This window comes from Saccopteryx bilineata, chromosome 4, assembly GCF_036850765.1.
Source record: "Saccopteryx bilineata isolate mSacBil1 chromosome 4, mSacBil1_pri_phased_curated, whole genome shotgun sequence".
Classification (NCBI taxonomy): domain Eukaryota; kingdom Metazoa; phylum Chordata; class Mammalia; order Chiroptera; family Emballonuridae; genus Saccopteryx; species Saccopteryx bilineata.
Window position 1 is genome coordinate 270,804,214 of NC_089493.1, and position 18,019 is coordinate 270,822,232.

Here is an 18,019-nt window from a genome sequence, read left to right on the forward strand (position 1 = left end):
ACAGGCAGCTCTGCTGGGGTCCATCCGGCTGGTATCTAAGGCAGACCCAAGGCTGCCACCTCCCTTCCTGAGTTTCTTATACAGGCTCTTATGTTAGTTCCAGAGTTACAGATAATCATAAAGACAGTGATAACAGTGATTGGTGGAACTCTTACTGTGTGCCAGACACTGTGCAGAGATGTCATGAATGTATTATTTCACTGAATGTTCACATAAGTCCAAGGAAGTTTCACCCATCCCCATATCAGACATGAGAAAAGGAGGCACAGAGAGGTTAACTAAGTTGCTTGGTGTCCTGCAGCTGGCAAGCGGTAGAATCTGGAATCAGAACCCATTGTCTGGTTGGCCGTAGAGCCTATGTTTTCTACAACTTCTGTCTTCTGTCTCCTCCTAATTATAGGGAGTATTAAGTTTAATGACAAGAAGATTCTACATTGGAAAGACCCAACTCAGTTGTCCTCCCTGTCGTTAGAGGGAGAGACCAGACCAGTGGCAGGGAGAAGGATGACATTAAACTGTTCTCTTTCTGCTCTGCAGTGATCCCGTCTGGGTCCGTCCGGGTGGAATGCTGTCAGATCTCTGAGCACCCTCTGAAAGGAGCCCTTGGTCTTCTCCATGTCATTCCACAAGCATCCGGGGAATGCCTTGAACTTGTAACTGCAGTGGGCAGCTGTAGTCTCCCCAAGCCCTCACGGACAATGTGGCCGGCTGTCGATGTAGCCTGCCGTGGGGGCCGTGAGGGAGCTCTTTTCCCGAGTGCAAAAAAATGAAGGCACAGAATGAAAGAAACCCACAGTTCATTTCTAGAGGAACTAGAGCCTTATGGGGTGAGACTTATTATTATTTTACACAGATACCTGCCATAGGTACCCCTACGACCCAAAAGAGTGCAAGATAGCCCGAGCTCCCTCACTGTCAGGCCACACTCAGACACAAAAGTCATTTTAGTATTGGTTTCAATTAGGACACGAAATATGCTATAGTCATGCACCCCTCCATATGCCAAAAAGAAATAATGGAATTTTAAATGGTATTTACTATAAGGTCTGCAGACACACAGCATTTCGTTTAGTCTCTATAGCAACCCTAGGAGATGAATGCTGTTACCCCCGCCACACCTCACCCCCACCCCCACCCCAAGTATATAGTTTGCTCAGTCTGTCATCCGGCCAGGGGCTTGTAAAGTTGGGAACTGAACTCAAACAGTCTGGTTCTGGAATCGAGGTTCTTAGAGGTTGCACCAGTGAGTCTCAATCTTTGGTGTGCCTGCAAGTCACGTGGGGGGCCTGTTAGGACACAGACTTCTGATTCAGATCTACTGAATCGAGACCCTCCGTCAGCGTCTCTGATTCAGTAGGTCTGGGGTGAAGGCCAAAGACTTTGCATCTATGACAAGCTGTGGCCTGGCCCATGGTCCACTGCCCACTACTCTCCTGCCTACACCAAGCAAAGGGGAGAACCCGTTTGCCTGCCATCACCAGCCAGTGGGGGTGGGGACTTCTGAGAAGCCAAGAGTATGCTTCAGATGGGCTGGGGTCTGGCTTCTGCCATGCAAGGGAGTCACTGGGGGGAGTGGGGGTGTCCTATGCTCGGGACTGGCTGGGATGGGTGCCATGGGGTGGGAAGGCTGTTTTCTTCACTTGCAGCCTCTGGAAGAGCTGGCAAGAAGGCTGGGCTGAGAGCTTTTCCTGGGTAAGCCAAGAATTCAAGCTGAAACTAGGTAGATGTTATCTTCCTGGCTGCAGAGTGTAATTGGTAGGACACAAGCCTGGAGGAGGAGAGCAGGGAGAAGTTGTGAAATGGAGAGGACCCAGCCCTCCCTCCACTCCAGCCTCCAGCACTCCCTCCATTGCCTGTGCTTGTTTCAGTTACTGGTGTCCCGCCTGTTGATATGCTAGGCCTGCAAGGGCCACCTGCTGCAGCGGGAGGGTGGCGAAGGGAGGAGAGGTCTCCCAGTGGCTGGGCGACGGGGGCTGGATGGCCATGTCCATTTGCTCGGTTCCAAGCCTCACTACGGGGGAGGGGGGGAAGGGAAACCTTGACCTCAGTGTTTGTATTCCTCAGAATTAGGGAGGGCCTGCGTGAGCCAGGCACTGGGCATCCAATAGGAACAAGGTCACTTGGGTCCAGCCCCCTGGGGTACAAAGTGGGAGCTGGCAGTTTAGAGGTTGCTGACAGTTCTCAAACCTTTCCTGTGGGCTCTTCCAGAGCGCCAGCAGCAGGGACTGCTGGAGGGTTTTGCCTTCCGGGCTGTGAGCACAGCCATGCCCAGGGCTCTCTTGCTCATGAGACAGGTTTCCCTTGGGTGTCCCAGAGAGGAGCCCCCTGGGCTGGGCCGCCAAGGTGACCCACACTTCCTCAGGACTGGTCTGTCTGCCAGGACTCTTGGTACCAAGGTCCTGAATCCTGCCTTTTGAAAATGTTACAGGGTGTAGTTGTTATTGTTTCTATTTTTCTTACTATGGGCTGGAAAGGACATTTTAAAGTGACAGTGGAGTTGCTGGAATGGAGGAGAGAGCACATGGAGATGAATTAGTGTTTTCTCTCCAGATTCTCTCTTGTATATTTTCTTGCATTCTCTCCGCGAGGTCCCACTGCTGAGCCTGACCTTTGTGGCAGTACTCTTTAACCCAGTGCCCTACCTCTGGTCTTACCCCTCTTTCCCGCTGAGTGTGCGTGATCCCAGCTATCTGAGTGGAAAGCACCTTCTCTTAAGGGCCCCAGACCTTCCCGGAGCTCCGTGTTTCCCAAGGAGTCGTGGTCAGGCTTGGAGGCTGGCAGTCAGGGCCTACATAGTCAGCTCCAGTCCACATCTCCCACATGCCCACCCTTGCCCAGTGGCCTCTGCCAGACTGGTTGACTTGCTGGAATACCTCTCTCATTTGCCTTCAGATTGTAGCTTCCGTATCTCAGCCACAGTCTTTGAGAAGTACTAGTCATGCTGGTTTGTCCCTTTCTATACTCATCCTTTAAAGCAGGGGTCGGGAACCTTTTTGGCTGAGAGAGCCATAAATGCCACATATTTTAAAATGTAATTCTGTGAGAGCCATACAACGACCCGTGTACATTACGTGTACCATCCAATAAAAATTTGGTGTTGTCCCGGAGGACACTTGTGATTGGCTCCAGCCACCTGTAACCATGAACATGAGTGGTAGGAACTGAATGGATTGTAACACATGAGAATGTTTTATATTTTTAACGTTATTATTGTTTTTATTAAAGAGTTATCTGCGAGCCAGATGCAGCCATCAAAAGAGCCACATCTGGCTCGCGAGCCATAGGTTCCCGACCCCTGCTTTAAAGCTTGGCTCAAGGTCATGCATGGGCTGGAGGATAGGAAGTTGTGCCAGGCCACATGGTCTGAGCCAGGGGTCCCCAAACTTCTTTTTACACAGGGGGCCAGTTCAGTGTCTGTCAGACCGTTGGAGGGCCGCCACATACAGTGCTCCTCTCACTGACCACCAATGAAAGAGGTGCCCCTTCCGGAAGTGCGGCGGGGGGCCGGATAAATTGCCTCAGGGGCTGCATGCGGCCCAAGGGCTGTAGTTTGGGGACGCCTGGTCTGAGCTCTTCTTGCTCTGAGTTGCCTGAGGCTTTGTTGTTAGTGACCTTTTGTGTACCGTATTTTGGACTTTTTAATGCCACCTCTGTCCTGCCACTGTCAGGCCTGGCCCGCATCAATTCCTGTGGGTTCCTCCATGCCTTCCTTCTTTACCTTTTTATGGTGGCCTTGGAGTCCACCTCCTGGTGGCATGCAGAATAATCGTTAGTCTCTGAATGCCTGCGTGGGGCAGAGCACTGCCTTCCCTAGCTCTGTCTTGATGTTTCTGTGCACTGAATCATCAGGGTAAGCCATTGAGATTTTGGAGCTTATTTGTTATAGCAGCTAGTGTTAATCATCCTGACTAATTCAGTTAGGCAGGGTTAGAACACCTGTCTTCCTAAGTGACAGGCCAGACTGTCTACTGTAGGTTTCTATCCTTGATTAATATATGATATTATCAGCCTCTGCCATGGCACCTTGTTCATTATGTGGGCACCTAAGGTTTACTGGTTGATTAATTATAGGAGCTAGATTTAGGAGGTAACTGATTGCCACAGAGGAAATAACCTTGACACCGTAAAGGCTAAGTTATTGGGTTGGGTGGGTGTCGTGAGGGGAAGAGGCTGGAAGGACTTAGCTGGGGAGACAAAGTGTGAGGAAGCTGTCTTGCTTCACCATCTTGCCTGTACCATCTTGAGGATGCTCTGGTCCTTCACCCTCTTGACTGAAGGGCACCTGACCTTTTATTTATTTATTTATTTATTTATTTATTTATTTATTTATATTTGTTTTAGAGAGGAAAGAGTGAAAAGGGGGGAGAAACAGGAGGCGTCACTCCCATATGTGCCTTGACCAGGCAAGCCTAGGGTTTTGAACTGGCGACACCTCAGCATTCCAGGTCAAGGCTTTACCCACTGCGCCACCGCAGGTCAGGTGGCATCTGACCTTTCTGAGGAGCTTGGGAGTGCAGCAGTCAGCCAGGTTAGGGACCAACATGTTTTCAGTATGTTTTCTTTGAATATGTCATTTTATAACATGAAGATTGTTTTATGGTCCTTTCTCTGTAGAATGACATTAATTCATATTTATCGTAGATACTTTGGAAAATCTGAATAAATCCATACAGAAGATATTAGGTGTTGAAATATTTTTTAAAATGGTGGTTTTTGTTTCCGCAGTAGGAAAATGGACTTAGAGATAGGCAGGTTTCTTGTTAGAATTCCCTTGTAACTCTTTACATGATTTTTTGGCTTTCTGTCATCTTCTGAGAAAGGTATTTGTTTCTCATGTTAGGGAGCTGAGCAAGGTGAGAAACGGATGTGCTGTGACTTCGCCGGAATGACAGAGCCGGTGAGGGGAAGAGCCGAGGTTTCTGAACACCGTGACGCTTTTCCCCAGTGCAGCGCCCTTCAGAGGAGTCAGGGGGAAGTCAGTGGGAGGGTCTGGTGTTTCACTTGCCTCCGTGTCAGCCCTGAGCCTCGGCTGGTGACCCTGTCCCTCATTAGAGCCCCTGTGCGGTGAATTGGAAAGGCGCATGTCGCTGCTCTGTTCAGTAAGCCCAGGGCAGCTCCGTCGTAAGTGGAAATGCAATCGATTCAGGTTAGGTTCCAAATTTAGATTTCAGGAGGATATTGAATAGAAGCAGGGTTGCTTGAAGAAATTGAAAATCGTTGTGTGAATGGAAAGAAGTCAAAATTACCTATCCCAGTCTTGCCCCCAAGCAACATAGGCAGACGAGGCTGGAGTCTGAGCTGCGGAAAAGCAGAACATCCTCAGGTAACCCGACTGTAGCCCACCCAGCCTGGCACGTAAGCCAAACCCACCAGACAGAGAAAGTGAGTTGGTGCAGAGGGACAGAGAGAGAGATTTGTCTCTAGGCCTCTGGGGTGGGGTCAGAAAGAGAGGGAAGGCGTTTGAAGGCATCTCTTCATGGATGCCAGAGCTGGCCCACAGCTGTTTCCTCTTTCCTGCCGGTATCTAGAGGTACTCCTATAGATTACAGAGCTGGGTAGTGCCAGCACTTCCTATGGGAAGGAGAAAAGGGGGAGGAGCAGAGGCCCATGTTGGGATGAAAATCCATCACTTCAGTGAGCACCAGCAGGAAACCAGGACAGTGCACGCCTTCACGCTCTGCCTGTAGGCCCTCAGCAGGGCTCTGTGGCAGCCTGGGGCCCAGGCGTGGGGAAGGCTCGGTCTGGGGACCCAGGGCCTGGGCCCTGGAGGGAGGCTCACTTCATTTACCACTGACAGTCTGATAGCATCTGTGCAGCTGATCCCTTTGGGAGAGAAGGGCACCACCAGAGAGGGGAACGCGTTCTCGGGCAGCCTGGGCGGCCCTCTGATGCAGGCACATCGGGATTGGCCGGTGCGCAGGTCACGGGCGCTGTCCCCGTGGGGGCAGCTGCTGCCTGCCCAGCCCGTTGGTATCCAGGAGAGGCCCCCCAGTGTCATTCTCCAGGAGGAAACCCAGCCCCCTGACCTTTGGTGTCGCCAAATTGGGAGCGTCCTTTGTGGACAGGAAAAAGGCTCAGTAATTAGAGCTAACAGTGACAAGGCAGAGAAGGAATGTGGGCACAGCGAGGCCTGCATCCAGTGGAGAGTGAACCTAAGGTGAGACAGCCTCCCACTCTTTCAGAATATAGAATAATATTAGAAGAAAGGCTGCCGGGCGTCAGACGGACTCGGCTTGCTTTCTGTTGTATCACTTGTTAGCTAGGTGACCTTGGGCAGATCACTTCACCTCTCAGCTGTGTGGCAGGGTTGTTGTAAGCCAGGATGAAGTGGGATTTAAAATGCCCATCAGGAGCCATGGGGCCTGATGTGTGGCAGCTGGGAGAACTCCCAGCTGAAGGCAGGGACCTTGCCTGCCTGCTCCTTGTCACGTCCCTGATGCCGAGAACTGCGCTGGTCCGCAGTAGGTGCTTCGCAAGGCTTCTGGAATGAGTGCGTGAGCAGCTAGATTTCTAATAGATACTATTAAATGTATTAAAACCATCTAAAGCCAAATAAGACACAACTGCACTGTATAATGTAGAAACAGGTTTAAGTGCATCTTCTTTGTACGATTCAACTGACTGCCCCTTGCAAATTTCGCAATTAATTGAAATGCAATTAAATACAGATTTACAAGCCTTTGGCTATCACCTAAATACTTAAAAAGTTAATTGCCAATTGAAAAATAAAAAGTTGTGCATATACCATAAAAGCACAATGGTCAAAGATGCACTATGAAATTGTGTTAAAAATTTTTTTTCTGCATGGCGGCAGAGTGTGGTCATTGGTATCTGTGATGGAAATCTCAAGAGGAGTGAGAGGAGGTCCTTTTCCTTTGACTTGCTTGTTTGGACTCTGAATTAGCTTGAGATCCTTCTCTCTTCATGTGTGTTTGAGGCTGAACTCTGCTCTCTGCTTCCTTCTCCTTTCTAACCCCCACCCACCCCCTGCTGCCTCCTTACAGTGATGATGCCTTTGGGTGATCACTTGTGAGGCCTAAGAGCAAAATGGCAGCCTGTACATGTCAGGTCCCATTACAGAGCGTGTCAGTCTTTACATCTGTGAGAGAGCGCTTCCCCCCCCCCCCGCTGGGTGTGGGCCGAGATTACAGGGAGGCACCCATATTCCGCCCAGCTAGACGTTTGCAGCCCCGTTGAAAAAATAGGTTTGTAGTATACATTAAGTCCCAAGAGAATATTAGAACGAGTATGACAGGGGTGAGGCTTGAACTTGTGCAATGTAGGTACTTAACCCATGACTGTTGACCTTGAACAGGTGAACTCAGCAGTTTGGACACATGGATCATAAGAGGCAGGTAGTAAGATCACCCAGGGATCTTATGTCGGGTTTTAGTTTATGTGTGGACAGGCAAGACAGTGGGTGAGAACCCAGGAATGGGGATAAAGTGGCCCAGCTTGGCCTGTGGGTGGGGACTCAGCCAGCCTTCCCTTCTAACCTTCAGTGACTCTAGGTACACCTCTCACTTCAGAGCCTCTTCTTTGGTGACATCCCAAGCTAAAGAGTTAGCACCTAGAATTGCTCCCTTTGGAAAACCCAAACCAGCCCTGAAGAACTCTGGCCTGAGTGCTCTCCACGAGGAGCTTGCCACCTCCCAAGTTCACGGGGGCACCCAGCCCCCGAGCCGTGTCCTCGCCTGAACTCCCAGTGACTTCATCCTTCCATGTTCAGCCTGGAGAGCCCCTTCCATGGTGAACCTGGCTGGAGTTCCTCGCCAGCTCCACCAGGGTCCTCACCTCTGTGCCCACCCCTCCAGCCACCCAGTGACGCCCTAATCAGCTTATGTGGAGCAGGGCCCGCCTCGTGGCAAAGCTGGGCGCCCTGACCGCGCACACTCTGCAGGCTTAGCGGGGGCCCAGCTTGTCCTGCACCTGATGATATGTCTCCCTGTTCCCCACACCTTCCCAAGCCAGAGAGGACGCGAGTGGGCTGGAGCGGTTCCGTGGGCAGCGCTGCTGAGGAGAGCCGAGGAGTTGTCCGCTTCAAACCCAGCTCTGTCCTCGCTGTGGCTGCTGCAGCCACCACATGGGTCTGCCTTCTGGGGCTGCTGCCGGGCGTCGGGGTCCTCCTTCTCCTTCTGGATTCAGCTGGAATGCCATGTCGCAGGGCAAGCAGGCCCTGCTTGCTCAGCAGCTGCTGGGGGACCAGAAGGTGGAACCCAGAAGTTCAGGGGAGCCAAGTCCCCATGGGGTAGGTAGCCTTTGACCAGGGAGAACAGGTGCCACCAAAGAGTAGGTACGTTGTCCTCCCCCCACACACACCAGCAGGAAAGTCTCCCTCCCTCCCTTCCATTCCCGCTCCTTTCCTGATGTCTGATGTCTGTAATACTTAAAATAAGGCAGGGCTTACTTGGTTGAAAGACCGTCCGCTGCCTTCATCATTGCTCCTTGCAGGTCTTTAGACTGTTCTGACATGTGGATGACAATCGGCTTAGCCACTGATAGAGAGAAGTTTTTGCTTTTAATAACGTTCCTGTCATGGCAGAACCTCAGCTTTGCCATGCATGAGTAATAAACCGCCGCCGTAATTACAGGCGGCCGCATCCGACACCAGCCAGGAGCGTGCTGACAGTTAATAGGGAGCAGGGTTCCACAAGGGCCCCCTTCCATCCCAGTCTCAGGTACAACGGCTAATTGTGTGATTAGTGTTCACTGAGGGCTGTATTATGGTTATGCATGGCTTGTTAGGTGCTGTCCCTCCCTGGTAGAAAAAGTACTGAACTAATTAATGGTCAGGAGACCAGGGTTCCAATTCTACTCTGTTTCTAGGGACCAAAGCGTATGCATGTAATAATGAGAGCTACGTGACTTTAGGGTCTTTTAACTATTAGATTATGAAGAATACCCCTCCATCCATCTTATTAAAATCTCATGCATTCTCCAAAGACTGGATTCAGAAGTCCTTTATTTCCTGAAACCTTCCCTAGCCACCTTGTCAGAATTAATTCTTTCTTACAGACTTTAGACTGTACTTTGCATGAGTCTCCTTTTAGTCCTTGCGTATGGCTGCCTTGAATTATAATGAAATGTTTACATGGACAGACCCAATAGTTTGCAAGAGAGTAGATTTTATTCATTTTTAAAGATTACTCTCTAGGTCGTTTAGGAATTGATTCCTCAGCAGGTAACTCAGTTTCACTTATCAAGCCCAGAAGCAGTGGTAGGATTGGTTCTGAATCATGAGGTCATTATGATGACATTGTAACATCGTTTTTCTTGATCTAGTCTTTGTGGTTATAAGATGCCTGCTGTAGTTCCAGTCATTGCATCTTTATTCAGGGTAGGAAGTATTATACCACTGGCTACATCTCTTCCTATTGTTTAATCAGTAAAGAAAATGTCCAGAAATGTCCCTGGGAGGCTTCCATGTATGGTCCAGAAAATGGTCACATGACCAACTTTTAAGAAAATAATTGCTTCCCAGAGAAAGTAAGTATGGTTGAAGCAAAAGAGGAGAGAAGAAATAGTATTTGCCTTGGGAAACCACATCTTCTCCACAGCCCCGGTACATTTTTAATGACTGTTAAAATGAAACAAGACTCTGCTACTAGAAATTGAATTAACTAGAATACTCAATTCCTTGGGCATTCTGGTTAACTTGGATTTGACTAGAAGACATCTCCTAGATTGCAGCTACCATAAATATAACAATATTTTGTCAATGCTAGATGCACGTTGTTACATCTCTGAAGTTGAGATTCATTTTATGATCAATGGTGTGTCATATTTCAGTCAGTAGCATTTTTTCCTTATGGGTACATAATAATGTACAATCTACAGCTGTAGACATTTTACATCTGATGATTCATGATATTTGCACATACACGTGTATACCATAGTTTCCTATATATCTTGTTTGTATCGAGCATTTAATATATAGCAAATGTTTCATGTTGCTTAATTCTACGTCAAACCTATTATACTATTATACCTATTTTACATAGGTGGAACCTGAAACTTAGAGAAATAAATAAGTTAAGACAGGGGCACTGTTGTATCATTATAATTACTGTTGCCTGACAATAAGCTTTTCAAAAAATTCTAATGTAAGTAGTGCCTGACATGCAGCTTTTGATTGCCGAGCCATCCATTTCATAGACATCCATCTCAAATAAACATGCCGGCAGCTACACAGCTAGGTGAAGAGCCAGGCTGCCCCCACCAAGTTCCTCTGTTAGAAAGCCCTGGGTGACCTAGATAACTGACCTTCGGGGTGACCCTGCTTTTCCTTTCCTGCCCTATGATCCTCAATCTAGTGTTTTAAATTCACTAATAAAAGGTGAACCTACAAAACCCTAGGCACCCCACCCTTGACCCCAATAAAGACAGAGAGCCCCAGGCCCAGTCTCTGTCTCTCTATCTGTGACCTTGCTGTGTGGCCTGAGGCATGCAGTGTACCCTCCAGGACTTGTCAAGACATGACCTTGGGTTTTCAAAGTGCCCTGCTGGTTGGGTTGTTGCTGAGGTGCTTATTGCAATCCGAATAGAAACCCCAAAGGCTGGTTTAGCCTCAGCATTAGCTCCGACCAGGGAAATGCCTGTGGGAACTGCAGCAAATAGTAGGGGCTCAGGCACTTCTAGCTGATCACATCACTATCCATAGACTGCTGTGACCCAAAACAGATACCCTCCAGCTGCCTCTCGGGTCTTCCTGTGTGAAGATGGCACTGCTGACTACAGGCTAAGGGACTCAGTCCTGACCAGCATTGGCGACTGGTCCAGGGATGGGAGAGGGTCCGTAGAGGGGTCACAGTGACAGGATACTGGCAGGGAGCCTCACTTCCCTCAGGTTTAGCGGTTACTAGTGTGTCAAGTTGTAAAGCTGTTAATTGTAGGGCTCTAAATTATGCTGTGTGAGCTTTAAATTCAGTGCATAATTAGAACAAAATATGAGAAAAGTGAAATTGATATTAAGTTAATTAAAAGGCTTTGCTTGTATTTGCAAGGAAATTAGCACAACAGGAGTGCTGACAACCACACATTGTTAATTTCTTCTTCATTCGGGCAACTCTCAGCAGGCCTCGGGCAAGCTTTGTTCTTGGCTTCTTCCCTGTGCCCTACCTGCAATGGGGTATGCATTGTATTGGTATCATGGTAGCTTTAATTGGGTATGATGCAGTATAATATTGTGATGGCCATTTTTTTTTTAATGGCTGCCATGTCTTGCATAGGAACCACGCTATCCAGCTGATGGTCCAGGCCCTAGGAGTGTGTGTAGTGGGCTTCAGAGGTTGTGTGTCAACACGTAGCTCATGCACATGGCCAGTGTGATTCCTTTGTGCCTAGAGGGTAAGCCCTTTGGTTCCGGTGTACCCTTCTCATTCTTGTTCCCCATCCTGACCTATGTCCCAGACCTGGAGTTGAGTGTGTGGAGTAGAACTTGAGTTTGAACTTCCTTGAAGGTAGGGGATAAGGCTTTTTTATAGTATCATTTATGCCAGATTAGGATCTGAATTAGGGTGGCTGACATTAGGCAGCATAGAATGAACTACTCTCGTCTCTAGTTGGGGTGGCAGAGGCAATGCTATGTTCACCGTGGATTTTTCTTTTCCTCTTTGGCACAGAGCTAATCTTTTTAGCCTCCTCCATAATTAGGTGGGGCTATATGGAATGACTGACTTTTGGGCAGTGGAAGATGGTGGGGGGTCATGTTTGCCGCTGTCATGCCTGGCCCACATAATCTCCTGTGTGGGCTTTACCTTTCTGTGGTGACCTTGGAGTCTACCTGTTGATGGCACATGAAATGGTCTTGAGTCCCCTGAATGACTGCATGGATCAGAGCCCTGCCCTCCCTACCTCTGTCTTGTGTCTGTATGCATTGGACCACCATGCTAAGCCATTGACATTTTGGAGCTTATGTTACAGCAGCTAGTGTTAATTATCTTGACTAATTCATTTAGGAAATGTAAGAATACTTATCTACCTAAGGGACAGGCCAGTTTATCTACTGTCAATTTCTGTCCTCAGTTAACATGATCGGATGAACAGATACTGATTGAGGTAAACAGTAAGTGAGGTGTGATAAGGTGATTAGAATGAAAGCCTCCTGATTTTACATCAGCTCCTTTATCTGCGCTGCTGTTGGCTTTAAGAAAATAGTCTTGTGTCATAGTATTCCACTGTTCTATTTACGGAGTGATGGAATGATTGTAATCATACCCTACTTACGCTTCATGTTGGAGCTGAGGGGTAAGTATTGAAATACAGCTAAGTTGTTTGCAATTATAAACAACTAAATAATATATGCATTGTCTTGACTACAGCTTCTGCTAAGAAATGGCATTTTTCAAGATGAGACAGACCGAAAAGGTTAGTTTAAGAATTAGCAATTAAAAAATCATGATCTTTGCTGCCACTGCATTTTAAATCATGCAAACATTTATATTTGTTCCAAAGTTGCACAGTTTCCTAGTTTAGAGCAATTACTGAAATGCACTCACAAGATAAAAAATGTAGTTCAGGGAAGAATATTTAAGAGCTTTTTAATGATGTTAGAAACTTTGTTAATTTGCCAAGTTGTTCTAAAAACCCACTTCAATCTTGCTTCCTGCCTACCCGTCTTCTAGCCATTGAACTGATTTCAGGAGATTTGAAGAAAGAGGCTGAGAGTAATATTGAAACACACACATCTCATGAAATATCTTTTCAAGTGTTCCCTCCCCCACCCCCTTCATTAGCTGAAGGTGAAGGAACACTCAGGAAGATCTAAGAACCCTTGGGCTGTGTTTACTTGCACAAAGCAGTTCAGGGAGAAAACAAAAGCTAAGCGGTAGTTACTAATGGGTGGATTGAATTAAATTCTTGTCTGTTACTGCTCTCCAGCAGCCTTTACATACAGACACTTGGGTAGGAGTAGGATGCTCTCATTTCTTCCTCCCTTTCTTCCTTACTCAGATCTCGGCTTGGCATCACTGCTGCCCGAGAAGGGCTTGTAGCCCTCCACCTGGTGACCCAGTGGATGCTCCAGCTCCCTCTCCAGGTCTCTGAAAATCCCAGGCCCCTGGGGATCCAGATCTGTCCTTCCTCTTCTCCACAGCAAAGGACCTGGTGTGAATAATGTGCGGTTTCATTCGTGTAAATTCTAATGAGATTAGGTTGAAAGCCTAATCTTCAGTAGAGAAAGTTCCATAGCATTGAATTCCAGTCAAGGGTCAGAGACTGCAGCCCTTCCTGGTCCACTGCCAGGGAGACCTCCCTGACCAGCTGACCTCCGGGAGGCGCAATATATATATATATTGGACTGAGTGTGGACTTTCAAGTCAGAGAGAGGGAATTTCAGACTTCCTTTGGCCACTTAACAAAACCAAGCCAAAGCTTGGGTTTAGGGCAAGTCATATAACATGGCTGAGCTTGCATTTACCCATGTGGAAGATGGCAGCTGCTCTTAGAAGTATGATAAAGACTGTGCAAGATGATATTTGTAGAATGCTTTGAAGAGAGCCTGTAAATAATAGGAGAGTATTGATAAATGACTTCATTAACAACATAGTGGTGGTAGATGGCATCATTACTATTCCTTGAAACAAGACCTTTAGTTTCCCCCAGAACTTGGTTTTCTCCTGGTGAAATCTAGACAAGAGCTAAAGTGTGTTCAACTTCTGTAATTTTATGGTTCAGATAGGTAGAGTCAATGATTAATAGAGTGTCTTTTCCTGTAACCAATGTCTGGCTAAGACTGGCCATATTTGCATCTCTTGGCAGCAATAAAAAGTTCAATAATCTAAAGGAATGAGAAATGATTTTCTTAGGTGTGGTGGTTTGAAAACGTATATGCAAATTCTTTGACAAGATTCCCAGCCAAAGGTAGAGTGTAATTTCCCTCCTGTTGATTATTATGGGCTGACCTTCGTGATTTGCTTCTAATGGGTACAGTTCAATGAAAATGGTATTTCCTGACTTCTGAAGCTGGGTCATGAAGGGCGATGGAATCTCTGGGGATGTGCATCTTTGAAGCTTTGAGCCACCATATCAGACGTTAGCTAACCTTGAGGCATTGGCTTGAAAGACCACACGCAGAGAGAGAGAGGTTGAGAGGGAGAGAGGGAGAGAGCGAGCACTAAATCTATAGATAGATGTGTCCAAGGCATCTTGGTTGTTCCAGCCCTCAGCTGTTTTTGTCTTCCCAGTGTGGGTTCCAGACATGGGAGTGAACGAGTTTCGATCCACCGCACACACCCCACCACTGCCCTCGAGCTTCCTCAGCTGTGCCAAGTAGAGCAGAGAGGAGCTGTCCTCACCCCTAAGCCCTGCCCAAATTGCAGATTCATGAGCAAAAGAAATGTATGTAGTTGTTCTTTTAAGCCGCAAGTGGATTGCTGTATAGCAATACATAACTGGAACATAAGGCCAGTATCCTTGTTTTTAATAAGGTGTTATTTTTTCCTTTCTAACCTTAAGAAATAGGGGAGTCCTGATGATAATGATGATGATGATGACAGCACTAACAGTAATAAATATAATAATAGCTAACATTTATTATGCACTTGCTCGAAGTACCCAACACTGTGCTAAAAACTTTATATGGATATAAAAATGGGTAATGAATATTTTTTCTTAAAGTACCCAGCCCTGTGCTAAAGACTCTATATGGGGGGGGGAGACTATATGGGTGTAAAAGTGGGTAATGGATTTTTTTTTTTCTAAGTCTTGGATGTATATGCCACCGATAGGCTTTGGGTAAGAGCCTAACTATTGCAGAAGGGATTCGATTGGTCAAGAACTTAAGGCGTCTTATAGCTGGGTTTCTGACATGGCCCGGACTCCTGTGCACTCTGCTGCTGTGTTTAGGTGGGAGGAAGAGGGGGGCTGCCTGGCGATGGTTCCCTCCTGCACGGCTGTCACTTAGCTGACGTACAACATCCTGTCCAGTCTCATGGCCTCTTGAACCAGAGTTTCCGACATCGCACCGTTCCAGGTCTTTTAGCCGAGACAAGGGCACATTGGACAGAGCCCGTTTCTACAGGAGGCAGATGCCTGTCTACTTTTTATGGGACCTGGAGAATTCGGTGCTTCTATTGAGAAGACACAATGCAGAGCCTCAGAACACCTTCTTCTCCAGAAGTTTAAATTAGTACTGCAGACTTCCTTTGTTCTAGTTAAGTAGAGTGGGAAGTAGGGGGCTTGTCTGAATTATGGTTTTTAACAGAGGGGAAAAAAAAATCAACATCTCACTTTTCCCAGGGTGAGAACATTTTTAATTTCAGTGTTAACTTGGACACACGCACAGAGCCAACAGCTTTCATAGTCATGGAAGACCACGGGAGGCAATGGGCCCGTGGTTCCCATGTCTGTCTGAGCTTGATATTGACCTGGGGGAACTTTGGAAAAAAAAGTACCAGTTCCCAGATCCTTGGCTGTGGAGGTTCAGGTTTTGTATATGTGGGGATGGGTGAGGGGGGAGGGGAGCGTGGACCTTGGAAACCCTTACTTTTCAAAAGCTCAGTGGGTGATTTTGGTGAGCAGCTGGGCGCTACTGGGACGATTAACACTTGTGCTTTGAAGCACTTCTTAATCCTTTCCCTGTGGCAGAAGCTTTCAAGCCCTTATACCTCTGACCTGCTTCTTGGAGGGCAGACATCACCTTTAGTTTCATCGTCTGTCTTCCTCTGTAAAAATGTTATTGATTTCACAACCCTGTTGGGAGGATTAGATGAGTTTATTCATGTGGGATGTCTGATATATTACTGGCTTCTTATAAACCCTCCTCTCCCTTCCCACCCACCCACCCACCTACCCACCCCTTCCTGTCCTACACTTGATTGACTTTATCAACAAGTTATTTGCCTTTTTTATTTCAAGGTTTAAAAATTTAACTTCCAAACTGATCATCATCTTCTTTTTTTTCTTGTGTTAGCACGAGCTCTGACTTCTTGATGGAGGGTGGTTGTGGCTATGGCTCTTGTTCTGTGGCTGAGGCTGTTGGCCCCGCCTCCGGGTTTAGGGTGCCTCCAGTTCTGCCTTCACCATGCCTTCATCTCACGCCATCCCGGGTGTTTTTTTTTGTTTGCTAAGCTGGATCTGGGTGAATATATTTTATTCTGTTCACTATGAGTATAGTTTTTACCTTTCGATGTTAAAAAAACTCCTTCTCCTCTGGTGTTTCCTAAATGGATTTATTGTACTATTAACCTGCTGGTTTTACAAGCCGGTGCCTCAGTCTTTCTTGTGTAACACTCGCTGGCTGTGCACACCCACCCCTGGTAGCTCCTGTCTTCTCCACACAGTTTCCCCCGCTGCCTCTTCTGAGTGTGGTCCGTCCTGCAGGACTGGGGTGCGGGGGATCGAACTGAAATTGTCTCCGCTTCCAAGAGCTGCTCTTTTTCCATCCGTGCCGCATGATGTCCTCGACTTGAAGAAGGCAACTTTGTGATGCGGAGTGCAGAAATCTTATCTCTTTCCTGAATCTTTCCAAATTTGATACGGTCTTGCCTGGCCCACACCTGCCCGCATACCTTCCTTGTTTTCTGGCTGCTTGCGGAGTCAGCCTGAGGCGCTCAACTTGGTCTTCACCGCAACAGGAATCCTCTTTCTTTTCTCACTCATAATGTCATCAATTTATGTAATTTAATAGAATTACGTAATTATAGTAACAAGCACAGCTGGCATGAAGAGGGGAAAAAAAAGAAAAACAACGAACTGTTGGCAGGTATACAACGCAACTGGTGAGAGCAGAAGCAGGCAGGCCAGTTAGGAGGGGTGCTACCCGCTGAGCTGACAACGTGCCCGGAGTCTGTCTTCATTCAGTTTGACAGAGGTGATGGAGAGTGTCAATCAGTCTGCTGCATCAATTACGAGAGTATCTGTTCTATTAAATTAGCATGTTCATTGTGATAAACTGGGAAAACAGAAATTAGAAAACAAAATGGTTATAATTGTATAGCACTAAAATAACAGCACTTTGCTTTTTTTCTGTAAACATTTTTGTACCTTTGAGATCATTCTCATCTATACACATTTGCATCCTGTGCTTGCTCTTAAATAAATATTTAATAAATACCTTATAGACATTAATTCTAGTTGTTGCATGTTATTTTTTAAAAGGCAATGGTTTTACCATAAGTCACTTTCTCACTGGACTATAGAGATGGAGATTGCTTTCAGGTATTTATTCTAAATAATGGTGTGATGAACATCTTAATATGTAAAACTGTATATCCAGTATCAGATAGAAATAGTCTCATGTGTAATTATTAGGCCAAAAGTTCTGGGCTTTCTAAAAGGCTTTTGATATATACGGCACACAAAAATTAGGGGCTATTTTATCGCTTCATATTCATTTTGAAATATCCCCTAATTTTTGTGAGCAGTATATTTTGCCAAACTGGTTTCCATTAGGTCTGTATCAGTTCATAATTTCACCGTCAATGCAGAAAAGTCCTTGGGTTGCCTTATCCTCTTTCACAATGAATAGGTATAATTGGTAAAACCACACTTAATTTGATAAACAATCATCTATTTCGGTTTTAGTTTGCATTTTCTTGATATGTAGCAAGATTGAATATTTTTCCAGGCATTATTTATTTGCATTTGCAATTTTAGTTCTTATTTAAATTTAAACTTTTGACTTAGCTATTAAAAACAGAATTTTTCTGTTGATCAAGTCAATTGTTTATTCGCATACATTTTTTTTTTATGTAGTGAAGAAATGGTCTGTTTTCAATGTTTATTACTAATATGCTTTCTGAACTCAGTGCTGGTCTTTTTTTGGATGTGGTGTATAGTTTTCACATTTTTCATAGAGCATTTAATCTTATAAAGTTTTCTTTGGGTGTTTGAAAAAATATATATCCACATACATATTTTTTGGCTTTATTTAAAAATTAAGTTGAATTTTCAGCATATAACTAAAAATATACATAGGAATTATAATCAGGAATTCTACTTTGGAGCTGAGGTTCTAACTTGATCGTTTACATTTATTTTAGTTACATCAGCCCCATTGCCTGAGTAATGCTGCTTTCTC

The 18,019-nt window shown here is 46.2% G+C and overlaps 1 protein-coding gene across 1 annotated transcript in view; it reads left to right on the forward strand.

Moving 5' to 3' along the window:
• Nucleotides 1-18,019, forward strand: part of GALNT17 (polypeptide N-acetylgalactosaminyltransferase 17) — a 466,786-nt gene that overhangs the window by 2,648 nt on the left and 446,119 nt on the right. The window lies entirely within an intron of this gene.